This window comes from Hermetia illucens, chromosome 6 (assembly GCF_905115235.1).
Source record: "Hermetia illucens chromosome 6, iHerIll2.2.curated.20191125, whole genome shotgun sequence".
Classification (NCBI taxonomy): Eukaryota; Metazoa; Arthropoda; class Insecta; order Diptera; family Stratiomyidae; genus Hermetia; species Hermetia illucens.
The window spans coordinates 25,207,856-25,222,189 of record NC_051854.1 but is presented as its reverse complement, the minus strand read 5'-3'; the positions used below and the strand labels follow the sequence as shown (position 1 = coordinate 25,222,189).

General features: G+C 44.0%; 2 non-coding genes across 2 annotated transcripts; both read left to right on the top strand.

Annotated features, from left to right (window-relative positions):
* The first annotated feature begins 7,562 nt into the window (after positions 1–7,562).
* On the top strand, positions 7,563–7,635 carry Trnaa-agc. The gene has a single exon. It is a non-coding gene; the product is annotated as a tRNA-Ala (tRNA).
* An 814-nt stretch (positions 7,636–8,449) lies between these two features.
* Positions 8,450–8,522, top strand: Trnaa-agc. Its single transcript has one exon. It is a non-coding gene; the product is annotated as a tRNA-Ala (tRNA).
* The last annotated feature ends 5,812 nt before the right edge of the window (positions 8,523–14,334 follow it).

Sequence of the window (14,334 nt, the reverse complement as noted above, 5' to 3'; positions counted from 1 at the left end):
CAGCAAAAACTAAATAGAGCGTTTGATTAAAGCTATAATAATTGAAATAAAAATTCGAATCCGTTTCCTTTTACTTTACTAATCTTTTATTTATTTGTAAATGTTGCATATTTTGGTGACTATTTGTCACCTTCCTCAGTGGTTGGGTTGGAATAACAAATCCGAAATTGCCCAATTTATATTTCTTGTCTCACGTATCGAGTGGGCTATTAAATCTTCATTCCTGATGGAATGGAGTCTGTTGATCGGAGGAGTATCCGTTGCGTTGATCTCTGTTGAGAAGTGGGTCTTTTGGGTTTTTATAGTTTCCCAAACGTTCGGCCATGTTTAACTGCCTTGTTTTTCTTATTTATTTCACTAGTCTCACATTCTGTTTGAAAACGATGTGGTTCTTCAAGACAAGGTGCCCCGCTATCCTGCCAACTCTGCTTCCTTCACGTGGTCCCCAAGACTTGTTTCTACATCCCTTCTTATCTGTTCCATCTAAAGTTTGTTCCTGTTGTTCAGTCTGGCGAGATCAAAAATGTGCTTGGTGACTTTCCCCACGCCTTCCAGGATGTATGGGAGTGCTAGCGAGGATCTGTTTGATATCCGTTGGTTTCCTATTGATCTCCAGGTTTAATTTTATCTTGTTTGAACTTCAATAAAAGAATGGTAGTTGACCTTTCTTCTCCATCTGCAGGGTGAATTTGATATTGAAATTCAGTCTAGTTGACAGAGCACAGTGATTTCTGTGTATGCATAGCATAGATTCCAATAAATAAAGTATTATTGATGCCGTACTCTCTGGTGGCATGGCAAGTCAAAAACCGCTGCAATGTTGACGAACACTTTCATCGCGTACTCGCCTTTCAGCCATTGTTAGGCCCTTTGTACTATCCCCGTAAGTTGCCTATTCAATGGCTTCCCGCCTACGGTGTTCGCAGGCTTTAGCGAATCTTAGAACATAAAAAGTGCAGGGCCGCCTCCTCCTCCTCACATTGGCTGCACATAGCCGAAACCACTACCCCAATTACCATTTGACTTAATAACAGAGTCCAAATTGGTCAACCTGTCCCTTTTAAATATTTCAAGATTTACGTTAGTGGATGTAAGAAGTTCATTGAATTTTGTCAAAGGTTTTGAAAAGGTTCTTAGGATTCCTTTAATAAAGGGAGCAAGCATTCTGTTTTCCATTTAACACTTTCTCTGGTTCGTGCATTGGCATCAAGCCAGTTCCATGGACATCTTCGATTTCCCTTTCTTTCGCTTAATCCTTTGATGGTGCAAGTTACTAACAGGTAGGATCTGCCCTCTCGTCCGTACACCAGTGCGCATCGAAGAAGCTGCAATGTGATCTATTTTGTATGATTCGAAGGTCACCATTGTTCTTCACTCTCAAAATAAAAAGTTCGACCACCACGCTGAAACCTTTTACGTTTGTAGATTTGTACTTTCTGGTATTCATTAACTTTACCCTCCAGTGTCCGAAATAAATCCCCGGGTTCTGAGTGATATCTCCTTCCATCCTTCAAGGGGCAGGTGTTCAATATCTGACATTGTCTGTCTTGCACAGCTTGGTATTCACAATTGTGAATTTGACCCGACCACCAGAACTCAAATCTGGCATTACCTGCTGTCACCTGATCATTGTGAAAACCTTGAATATTAAACCTGGACTTAATTCTAGGCTTTTTCCACTGGCATTCTCGGAGGATGGTAAATTATTGCTCTGACATTTTGCCATCCTTAGAGAAAGGTCCCATAGTAGCGGTCAGAAATGAGGCTGTAGCTTGTACATACTTCCTCTTATTTCTTCGCCTTCGTATTCATACTCCTATGAAAGGTACCACTGATTGGATCACCACCTGACATATCCACCTTGCCTCCGCAGGAAACAGAGCAGAACATAACCAAGCGTTACCCGCTACCCGCTATTTGTCTTACGGGTCCTGCGCACATTACCCCTGCTCGGATAGTCTGCTGTGTCCAGTGTGGGCCTCACCAGGATTATCCGCTTCTTTTCACCTTCCGCCGAAGATTGCGCTTCTCTGCTTCCAATTGCTCTGGACATTACCACATCTGGTGGTACAGCCACGTTCATGTCATTCCTAAAGAACTTCAACTTCCGCAGTGTCTTCCTTGCCGTTTGTTGGGAACCTCTCCAGGTTCACGGTGTTACATTATGCCGACCATTGACATACTGTATATTATTTTCAGTCATTATTCTAAACTTCGTAATCAGCTCAGACTCACTATTGGCCACCTTCACCCAGGGGCATTGATCGCTTATGTCACTATCATCGGCCTTTGCTATCGGAGTCGTGCTACCTTGGTATTCTTCCTAAATGGTTCACTTGCAAATACCACTTGCGACTTCTCACCGACACGCCTGCTAGTGAAAAACTTGCTGGAAGCCGCGATACCTTTCGACGTTGGGATATATAGATATGACCCTTCATCTTTTATGTAAATAGTTTACGTTTGCTTGTTTGTCACACGTACTTTTCTCAGGAATGGTTATATCTTTTGATTCGAATTTTGGTGGAAGGGCCGGAAGTCTAAATTCGCACGCATGAGATGTAGCTTAAGGGAGGTCTCCATAGTTTTAACTCAAAGGAGGAAAATATGGGGGTTAGAAAGAGATCAGTTATTTTAAGGACTCATTCTCAGGAAATAATCCGATCATGGTGATATTGGGGTTGCAAATAAAAGAGTAGAAGAGAAGACGCTGACGCCAATCTGGTCCACCAATAGCAAACATGGTGGTAAACATTTGAAAGTTACTATAGATGATAGCCAGTACACTACTCACCTCTGAATATGGCTGTCAATAGCATAAACAAACTTCGGTTTATTCGATGTCATCCAAAATTCGTTATTTCTTCGAAGAATGCTGCCGATGGCTTTTGATGGCGGGCGCCGGAAGAGGAATAATTAGCAATCTGGATATTGGTGACTTCCGTATCGTTGTAGTGATTTACCGGGCTTGCAGTTGCTAATGGGGCTGCACCAATGAATTGTCCAGGAGACAGCTTTTGTTTCTTTTTGCTGTGGAAGAACTGGCGACTTCTGGACCGTTGAAATCGCAGTTGCGTCGAAAGTTTGTCTTGACGGTTAACAACGACAATCGCTCAACAATGCGGAGGAACCTCTGTACGGCTGCGCGATTTAACTCTTGATAATCTCAGGTGAATCCGGACGAAAGTCCTTTTGGACAAATGTTATTCTCTCTCGGTCGAAGCTCTCTCATGTGTCGCATCATCCGTTCCAGGAAAATTTAAGTATCATACTCATCTGCGCTGTCGGTCATGAACCACTTTCTGGGTAATCGCAGAGTTGCTCCATAAACTAGCGCAGCTGCTGAGGTGTTGAGATTCTTTTTGAGGCAAGACCTAGCAAGACAGTGGACAAGATGTGAACCCAATGTCTGTTGCCCTGGTGGCAGACTAGTAGACAGAACTATCACTCGGTTACTCCATAGAAGCCGGATGATGCGGTGTCGTGCGGGTTCATTTTGATCTGAGTAGTTTACTTAGCGATTGAAATAAGGTCGACTGGAGTTGCGATCCCTGACAGCGATGATTACTAATGGTGTTTAGTAGCGCGATATCCAATCCGCTAGGAAGCCGCGAAGACTGCTGATCGATTCGCGATAGGAAGGAAGCATGGTCAAGCAGTACTTGAAACTGCGGGATGGTGTTCAAATGAATGTGCTGAAAATGTTGATCAGCCCCCAACTTTGGAGCGCTGCCAGTTGATACATATTCGGAACCATAACTACACATCGCAATGCATTTTCGGTCAAACAAACTTTTCTTGAATAATTTGTAAGTGGATCGAACTCGAGGGTGAGCGTAACAGTGATATGTGTCGAAAACAGTTTTACGTAGTATTTCTAGAATGAACTGTCTAATCAATACGAAGAAGTGTTGCAATGAACCGAATGATTTCCCGGTCTCATTGGAAACAACGGCGTTGAGCCAGAAGAGATGACGTTCTGCGACTCATTTTCTCATCAGTTAGGAGTTGGGAGTCAATATCTGATGGGAAAGAAATTGATTGAATCATAGACAACACGTCGCCAATGACGTAGGACTCGCCTAAGACGTGCTCAATCCTCGTTTTGAACTGCGAGATAAACCACAGTTATCGGTTCTATGATTTTCTGATGAAAGACATAATCCAGCAGTTTATGATCAGTTTTCAATGTATCAAAAATTACGGAAAGCTGGCATATATATAGTGAGGAGCCCAGGTTCGTATGTACTATACAGTCTTTCCGCAGAGTCAGTTTCCGCTGGTACAAAGCTAGAGACAACCATATATTTTCATGCTTTTGCTCCAACACCGCACCGAGTCCTACGATGGATGCGTCCGTGACTAAAGCTAGTATTACGCCTGGCCAAAAATGAACCAATAATATTGTCTCTCCGTTGGCCAGGGCTCAGGACTCAGGGGTATTTTCGCAGAAAATGCCTGCAACTGACGAAATCCCGCAACTGTAGAAGTATATTATGTTTTGTAAATTTGCTGCCAACACCCTTAAGTTCATTCTAGAAACAAAGTCTTTTAATAATATAGTTCTCAGTATAATGCGTTACGGCCTGTTTCACATCTGCTGTCAAGTATGGTTGACTTTCAGGTCTTGTGGGTGTGTCGGGCAAGATCATCTCAAGCTGGTTTAATGGGTTTTGGTTGTGGATCCATTTTTCGAGGGTAACCCCATTTCGATTTTTTGCCAAATCGCCCCAGGAAGTGTGCATCGAGCTAAAGTTGCCATCAAAAATTAGGTACTTAGATTTTGACTGGAAATCGCTCAAGATTTGTAAATCTTGGCCCAGCGCAGATGGTGAGTTGCATTTGATGTAGACGGCAGCTATTAAGACGCGTCTATAGTCGGTGGTTTTAACTAAAGCCGCTGCCGCGGAACAGGTTTACAGGTTTTTAATGGTTACTTCCTCAAATTCATAGTCTTTTGTGATTAAAAGGGCGGTACCGCAGTTGGTGTCGTTCCGGATAATATTATAACGGCTAAAATTCACATTGTGCCTGGTTTTTAATCGTATCTCTGAAACACAGTAGAAATCAGCTTTCAGAAAATCTACTAACTCTTGTGCGGTGGCACCTAGGGCGTGTGAGACCAAGGACGCAGAGTTAAATGTGATATTTTTTAACTCCACAGGCTCATTATCAGTTGGATAGCAGTGAATTATCGCTGTTCATTAGTTTGGGCCGAAGCGAGCATTTCGACCAAGTTTCTGAAGGCCGACTTATTGCCGTGAGGAATTTGAGGGGCTGCAGTTCTAGGAAGAGTATTCTTGGCTGCTTGAGCGTAATATACGCCTGGTTGGGCCAAGCTTTGTGACTTCTGAGTCACCGCCTTTTTGACTCTCATGGCTTCAGCATTCTTTTTTTTGCTCTACAGCTTCCCTTCTGGCAACCATGTCCTTGTATGCCGGGCATCCGCGATATTTGACGGGATGTCCGGTCTGGCCGCAATAGCAACAAGTTGGTGTGTTTGCCGCGGATCTTGGGCATTCCCCTCGCACATTTGTTTTTGTGAGGACGATGTGCCCAAAGTTTGGGCAATTGTAGCACTGCACTTCCTAGATAGACTTGAATTTCTCAAGCGAAAAACAGCCTCGATGGCAGCTTCAACGGAAGCGTTGGCTTCTGGCTATGGTTCGCGTGAGCAGGCTCAACACGCTTTTGACCTTTGAGTGCGGATACTCTTCATTGGGCTCTCGTATTATGTCGGCCGGGTCTGTATCTCTGTGGAGATTACTAAGGACTAGGACTACTAAGGACTGAGTCCTTAAGGCTGGTGCGATACTAGTTGTGGCATGTAGCCCCTTTTCTTTAATAAGGTTGAAGACCCCACATGATATTCGATGCTCTGTGCAAAGATGAGGGTCCTTTTGGCCCTTGAATTCTTTAAGGTTGCTTTCAACCCTTTTTCTTTCAGAATTCGCAGGAAATGAGGCGCATTGATTTTGTACCCAGTGATCGGCGGAATCTTATTTTTTTGCTCGGGTAGTTGGAGGTGAGGGTGCCTGTGCGTTTGGCGGACGGGCACTTACTCTATAACACTGACTTTATCTTTTGTTCTTCTCTCTTTCCGCTGCACGAAGTTGAATGCGTCGTCTTCCTTTTCTTCGATGAGCACTTCAAGGCCCATCTCTCCTCCATCTTGGTATTGTTGTTGTTCTTGTTGCTGCTTCTGTTGTTCCCGTTGGTGTTGCTGCTGACGTTGACGGTGGTATCGGCATTCTCCCTTCGAGAGATGGCAAGCGCTCTTCTAACTGTTTGATGATACCCTGCTGGCAATCTAATTGCTGGGCCATGGCTGCCTTCTCCTGTTTTAATTTCCGTACCGCGTGTTGCACGCAGATCTGAAATTGTAAAGGCCCTCGAGATGTTTCTGCTCTTGATATGTGTCCGCTTCCAGAACTCGAAGCGAACTATAGCTAAGCCACTCGAAGCTTAGCCTTTAATATTGGGAGTGTTTGCTGCCAGAAAACTTGGCTAGTCCGGTAGCTGGCTGATGATATGTAACTTTACAGGCCTGTTACGATAAAGCAATATTTATGGCTTCTGCTAGTCTGGAGAACATTTTGATGCCAAGTTGAAGCAATGGCCATACAAAGTTCGCAATATGTCGCACATATGCCGAACGGCTACTGAAGGTCGCTCAATGTAGTATGCACACGGAACTGGTGTTGAAGATCGCTCGATATTTGAACACGAAACTGATAGTGACACAGTTGATTGTATGCATATATGAACTTGTAAAAGCTGATAGTGTGTCAGAACCACGACAAATCAAGGGTGGCTACAGATCAATGAATTCGTAATTCGTTAAGATAATACTGGAAAACTTTGTGGAAATCCTACTATTACCGCGTGAAATTGCTGTATCTAAGATATAAAATGTCACTGTTATCGAATTGAGTATCGGGCATACTCAGTTCATATATATTTCGAGCTATGTTACATAAAAAATCCACAAATCCTTTCATAACTAGAGCGCCGAGCTTGTGGTTTCCGACTTGTTTGCTTTGGAATAGCTCTTCCCTTGTAATTGGCCACAGTCAAACTCGATATTCATTTTGGTGATCCCCAAAATTACCCTGATCACAATTGTCAACATGTCGAGGTCCCTAAATGAACAGATGCGATGCCCTTTCCCAGCGTACTTCTATTATAAAACGACCGTACTCTTTCGAATCTAAAAATCCAACGTCTCATTTTGGTACTTCCGTATGCATATCTTGCCACTTTCAAATTACTTTCTTCGATGTTATTCACACCACATATCGAAAATCATTGAAAACTGCTGTAAATCCAGTCCAACTTTATACAAAAAGTATGCATAGGCCATTCACAAATACATAATAAGTCCAGAGTACGAATAAACAACCGCAATCTATAATTGCTTTTTGTTTATCTATAAATTTTTTAATTACATCCATATTAAATTTACACGCCCACTCATATAAGTATTTCGGAAAAATAGTTTGGTAAGGTCTCTCGTAAATCAAATCTTTTTTTTTGCCGCCAAAATAAAATTCAGATTTGTCGGGGATGTAGCTCAGATGGTAGAGCGCTCGCTTAGCATGTGAGAGGTACCGGGATCAATGCCCGGCATCTCCAAGGGTATAATTTTTGTCGTAAATCTTATGATGTCCTTAACCGTCAACCCGATGTTTGAACCTATAGTTCCTACGGTTATAGAGCTCGATCCCCTGGTTTGAATTTGCAGAAGAGGTCTGTGAATTCTAACAGTAAAGAAACTTTTTCGTAAATGAATATGGAGGATTGAGAGATAATATATCTGGAGCTTAATTTGGATTAACTCATGATCCTTGCTAAGCTTTCTAGTGGGCTGTCTCTAACTGGGCCAATGCTGTATCTAAAGATAACGCATAGATATTATGTTGCTTGTGAACACGTCGATATTTTTGTTTAATTAACAATGAGGATCAGATGAAAATATATTTGGATTTCTTCAAATTTTGTGATATATCTGGCAGAACGGAGAGAGAAAATTAGTAATTTATAAGGCGAAAGATATGTGCACCTTGTTGATAACAATTTCATTCGATCATAAAACGTATTTAGATCTGAATACTGTGTCAATTTATCTATGTATCTACCAAATTTGTTCCAATTTTTGTCATAACAATGTTGCTAGTAATTAATAATAGCATTTATGTTAAGAACCACAACAAATCCCATGAACTCGCTGATAAATGTGGAACCCTCAAATTTTGGTTGATAATAACCACCGCTTGTAGAAACACACAGATAATTTATGCATCTAAATTCATTCAAAAATCCTCAAGGTTGACTTCATTTTAAACTACTTGAAACAGTACGCTATCTTTCTAGAGACTAATTTTAGATACAAATGGAAATATTTCAAAATTAAGTCATCGTAAATTGTGTTATTTTAAGTATCTTCACAGGGGATGTAGCTCAGATGGTAGAGCGCTCGCTTAGCATGTGAGAGGTACCGGGATCAATGCCCGGCATCTCCAGGGACGATCTTTTTGATCCTTCGCCGTGAAATGAAATGCTCTTCGCATCAATGACTTATCTATTCGATGAATGAGTTAAGAGCATTCAGAAATCTGTCCTAATCTTATCAGGACCAACTAGAAACGGTCGAGAACAAGCGACCAACGATCATTACTATAAAATCTTCGTGGCTGGTGGGTTGTTGGTCAACATTGACTCACATTTATATGTTGCGACACTCGTGTCTCCACGAGAGGATATAATTAGAAACGACATAAGTTTCATACAATTTTTATATGTAATTTTGTTATTATTGGACAACAACTCAGGAAACCGAAAGCTGGGTGCTTTAGATATGGACGGTTTTTTGCATTTCTTATATATTTGAGGGACCTCTGTCCCATTTGTCTTCAAATGCAGTCAATTTGTACAAAAGCGACAAATTTGATATTACTTTGTTAGCAATAGTGCGATTTCCACCAAACTTATCGGTATAATACTTTATGTAATAGCTTATATTGCTGCTGATTATATGATTCGAGGATGAACTTGAGAGGGGGCTACTACTCAGTTTACTAAAAATATAGTAATATATTATTATTAACTTTAGTTAAACAGATTTCGGCATGGAGGGTATTTGCAGCCCTGGACATTATAGAGGAGCTTCACGATTTTTTTCAGATTTTTCAGTTGAGCAGTTACAACCTAGTCACCAAGTTCTGACATCACTTAAGGGAAATGTTTCCGACCAATCCTTTTTTTATCTTGGACTACCAACTAAACACCTCCCTATCATCAGAAATCTAGCCCGGAAACATTTGACACATTACTTCGGGCTAGTCCTCCCGCTCTCTCGGCTTGGGGAGCCTTCAAGTCAGGGAATTCCTTTCACCAACAGGAGGGGAGGGTAGGAAGAGAGTTGCTCGTTCAGGTAGGACTGAAAAACTCCATGCTCGCTTAGAAGTTGGGTAAGGAAGTAATTCATCTCATCGTGTATTCGATTTATCCATGGATCTAAATTGTCGATGAGCCGCGCAGTCCATCTGCCCCTTGGCTCATTTTGCCAAGAAAGTTGCCACTCGGTAACGATACATTAACTTTCTTCACGGGCAAGTTTTAGCCCTTACAACGGTAGATAACTTTGCGCTCCTTGGTAAGGAGGACAACGGGGATCACTTCCGCAATCATCATCACAGCCAACTCGGAGACTGGCAAAGCTCCCCGCCTCTGCACTTGAGCAAGGCGTTTACGATGCACCTCTTTGTCAAGGGCATCATCCCATACTTCCCTACCGTAGAGAAGTACCGACTGCGTTGCTCCCATGAGGTGACGTCTCCTAGTTGATATAGGGCCCCCTACATTCGCCATTAATAATAACAAGGTTTTGCCAACCGCGGGCTTGGCTTTTATAGCGCTGCGGAGTCTCCTTTTTGCTGACATATACTGTGCCTTTATGGCGCATGCCTCCTTGTTGGCGTGCAAACGTTGTGCCAAACGGCGGAGCTTATGACACTCCCTGCGAAGGTCGGTAATTTTTGCTGTCCACCAGTACATAGAAGGCTTGTCGCGCCTCGGGCCCCTCCAGGGCATGGAAGCTTCACACCCCGTCGTTATCAGGTTCATCACTGAATTTACAACGGTGTCAACTGCGACATTACCACCCTCTGTCCTCCAACGCGGACCCTGCCTGCTCCAAGAGCTTCGACGAAATTCTCGATGTTGACCCTCGCGACATTCCACATGCAGGGGGAGCGTCGCGTTGGTGCTCGCCGGCAAGTAGCGTCAACCACTTCGAACGCGATGTAATGGTGATCACTTACCGAGAAGTCTTCTATGACTCGCCACCCGTCCACCGATGATGCCAGAGATTCCGACGCAAAAGCGATGTCAGAAATGCTTCCTTCACAGCCTGGGCGCCGAAACATTGGCGTGGATCCGGTGTTTAAAACTACGAGCCCGGTTCTCGCCGCCATTTCCAGAATCCATCAGGTAAACGCTAAAAAACGTTATCCCTAAACACCGGTTCCAGACAAACCCGTTTTCCTGGCGTTCGGCAAGAACACGAAGTCGAATAGCGTTCCGAACCCAAATGGCAGCGGTGTCCGATAAGTCGAGATGCCATGGGAATGGGTCCTTGTTTCGGTATTGCTGGCTAATCAGCATTAGATCGGCATTTACTTCCGCAGCGAACTGCGCGAAATGCGGCATGCCATTGGCATCCTAGCCCTCTCCAATTCCGCCCTGAAGATCGGACACCGTCTCGAGCCCGCAGTGTGTGCGACGCTCTCACCAGACACGCCGCAATCCTTGCAGAGAACGCAACTCTCGCTTTCACTGCAGGTCTTCGCTTGATGACCGACTTGGCCGCATCTTCGGCATGCTGTCTTCCTGTCCGGACCCTTGCAAGTTGCTGACGTGTGTTCATAGTCCAGACACCTGTATCAATTGGTGGGGACTATCCACATTCGGACCCTGCATACTATCGATCCGATTTTAATTCTCCCGCTGCTAAGGAGTTTCCTCACCTATTGCTCGGGGACTTCCACCACGTCCTCGAGCATTTACAGAGGTGATACCTACCCGGGCATTGGTTACCTCTGGACATCCACGTCAAGATTCCGTATTTCTGGAGAGCACATGGGCTCTAGGCTGGAAACAAGAGCCTTCTCCCCCAATAGCCCCTTGACCGCTTCGCAGAACGTACTCCTCGTTTTCCGCATGGAAGACACCTCTGCTCCGTTGTCTTCGGGTTTCATCCTGTAGCGGATTTCACACATCTTCGCTTCCTTGCCTTTTTTGCTCCTGGCTTTTGGTTTGCAGCCTCTTTGTCTTCAATAAAGTCTTCCGCTGCTCTGCACCTTCGCCTATAGAAGGAGATGCGGTCTAATAGTTCCTCCAGTTCCATCAGTCCGTTTTTGACGCTTTTGTTGACGTTTGGAGGAACGTTGCCGACCCCATACGCTTCACCACTGCTTCCTTATGAGCCTTTCCTGTTCGGCTCTAGCGAGGACGGTCGACTACACTTCCACTCGGCTTATGTCCGAATCCATCTGCTCAGGACTAGTGATTCTGACTGAGCTTACTTCCAAAACAGGGGCACTACAAGGTGTTGGAGTTGCCATCCCCTGAGGCCTGACCTACGCTAAGCTGATCCCGGAATTCACGGACGAATCAGCGTTCGCTCGGGGCAATGCGATCTACTAACACCGGTTCAATGCACACTATCCGACCAGGGTTATAAACCTCAGAAAACGCGAGGAAAATAAGGAAGCTGCCGCTTGTGAGGGAACCCGTACTCTCTGCGCATGGCAGCAATCTTTGGAGAGAGAATCGGAGGCAGATGGACCGTGCATCTCATAAAGGACATGCGGCCGTGGTTCAATCGAAAGCACGGTGAGGTTGGCTATTACCTAACCCAGTTATTCAGCGGACATGGGTATTTTCAATCTAACCTGCACACAATCGGGAAATCATGGCGGCCCGACTGCATTTATTGTAAGAATGTGATGGATGATGCCGGTCACATCTTTTTCTTCTGCACAAGGTGGGAGCGCCATCACCATCACCTTTCGATGGAAGGGTGTTTTGCGTCCCCGGACACCTTAATTGAGGCCATGCTGCAAAGTGAGGATACGTGGAGCCGAGTGGCCCGTTACACTGAAGGTATTCTTAAGGCGACTGGAATCCACGAGCTTTGCTCCTATCCAGCCATGAGGTAATGTGTCAAACGACTCCGGGTCAGAATCCTAGACGCTCCAGAGAGGTGTAGCAGTCTGTCTGTCTGAGACAGGAGTCCGGCACTTTGTGCGTAAATTGCTCTCTGCATGTGTGGGGGCTCGCAGTTCCCCTCTTTCCGATAAAGTTCGTGTCAATAGGTGTAATTGTTTCCGAGAAAAGTGCACGTGACATACAGACAGGCAACGATGATTTTGGAAGAGGTACGATCCTCTTTAAGTTAACCGATAACAGTTACGATGATGAAATCCGCACACGGTTGTTGTCAACCAACAGAGCCTATTTCAGCTTACAAAAACTGTTCCGCTCGAAACGACTCACCATAGCTCTTGCTGTACAAGACAATGATCTTGTCAGTCCTCATGTATTCCTCGGAGATTTAGGTGCTTAGCAAGAAGAATTGCGAACTCTTGGCCGCGTTTGGGAGAAGAATCCTCCGAAGAATTTTTGGCCCCCTACATGAGGATGGACGATTCCGTAGCCTACACAACGACGAAATTTATGAGCGATACCATGACCGTCCGGTTGTGGATAAAATCCGGCTCAATAGGTTACGGTGGGCGGGTTACTTAATCCGTATGGATGAGGACGATCCAGCCTGAAAAGTCTACAAGGGCAATATCTATCGGATACCGGTTGTTGCGCCGTTGATGATGAAGGATGATTTTAAAAAGGTTTTGTTTTATACCAAACCCTAAAAATATAAGTTTAGGGTATCCCTTGGTTTACATGAAAAGTAAAAATAAACAAAATTTTTATTTTTCTCCTACTTTGGGTAAAGCTACTGTGCGTCGTTTTTCTTGCTTTTTTCGTAGAGCCGTTAACGTTTCACCTCGATTTCGATTGATACTGGGATTTCAAGAGCCACCTCAATGCAAGATTCGATACGCAAAGCGTAAAACGTATTTTGTTTAATTTTTTTTGGGGGGGGGGATAGGCGCGTAAGACTGATTAAGCATTGATCCGGCCACTTACCCGTCCCTTCAATATTCAAAGTCTGCTTTGCGCCTGTTCAACAGTACGTCCGGCAACATCATCCGAACAAGAAGAACAGGGAGTGGTTTTCAAATATTTCCTCAATATCCGCAGGAGATAGCTCTTCATGCGGAATAAATTTTTAGTATGCCCAATATATCTGTCCATCTTATGGAATTTAAGGTATTTCTGACATCAAGCGTTACGTCGAGATGTGCCTCAGCACGATGAACCGAATCCACGACCAGCATTCACTATGGATTTTCCTGCTCAGGTATCACTTCAGCAAGTCTATTCCTTGTAAGCTTTGTGTGCACTTTCGGTCGGTATGCAAATGGCCGCTTTAACTGATCTATACTTTGTTATTGTGGTGCATTCCTCGTCGCAGACATTTAAACGTTGCGCCAAGCGACGGAGCTGATCAGATTCGTAACAGAATTTACGACAGTGTTAGCTGCAATGCCAACACCACAACGCCCACATAGGCTCTAGACTAGAAACCCTAACCTCCCAGTAGTCACAGAATGTACTCTCGTTAGTTTTCTTGGGGCCTGACTCAACGCCACCCTTCGTTTTCCGTATGGAAAACCCTTTTGCTTTACTGCCTTCGGGCTTGATTGCATCGCTGAGGGCACCGCAATTGTCTTACTTTCAGGACAGGGTCGACGATTTAATCCTCCTTCGTTTGATTGTATTTTCCATCGTTCTTATCTGCCTTGACTTTCGGCAGATTGTTTTTTAACGTGAAGTATTATTTCCTTTTGTTCTTCTTTTTTTGATCCATGGAGACTACTTGGATGAAGTCTCCTTTAGACACATTCTCCTCTTTAAGATATTACCTGGTCACATCATTGGCATGTTTAGATAGTTTAATTTTTATAATGTTCCCATTTATTAAAAAACTATCGACACCCTTTCGAAGCTGGCGGACAAGTATTGCAATTGATTTCTGGCATGGAAATCCGTTTAATTAGAAAAGCTGGAATCTACATAGCTTGCAATATTGTTATGCTGGATAATGCAGCTGGAAACATGCTTCTTACTGAACCAATAGATAGGCTAGCGATTAGCCGGCGAAACCATATTTACTTGCTCTCAATCAAAAATTAATTACCAATCCAA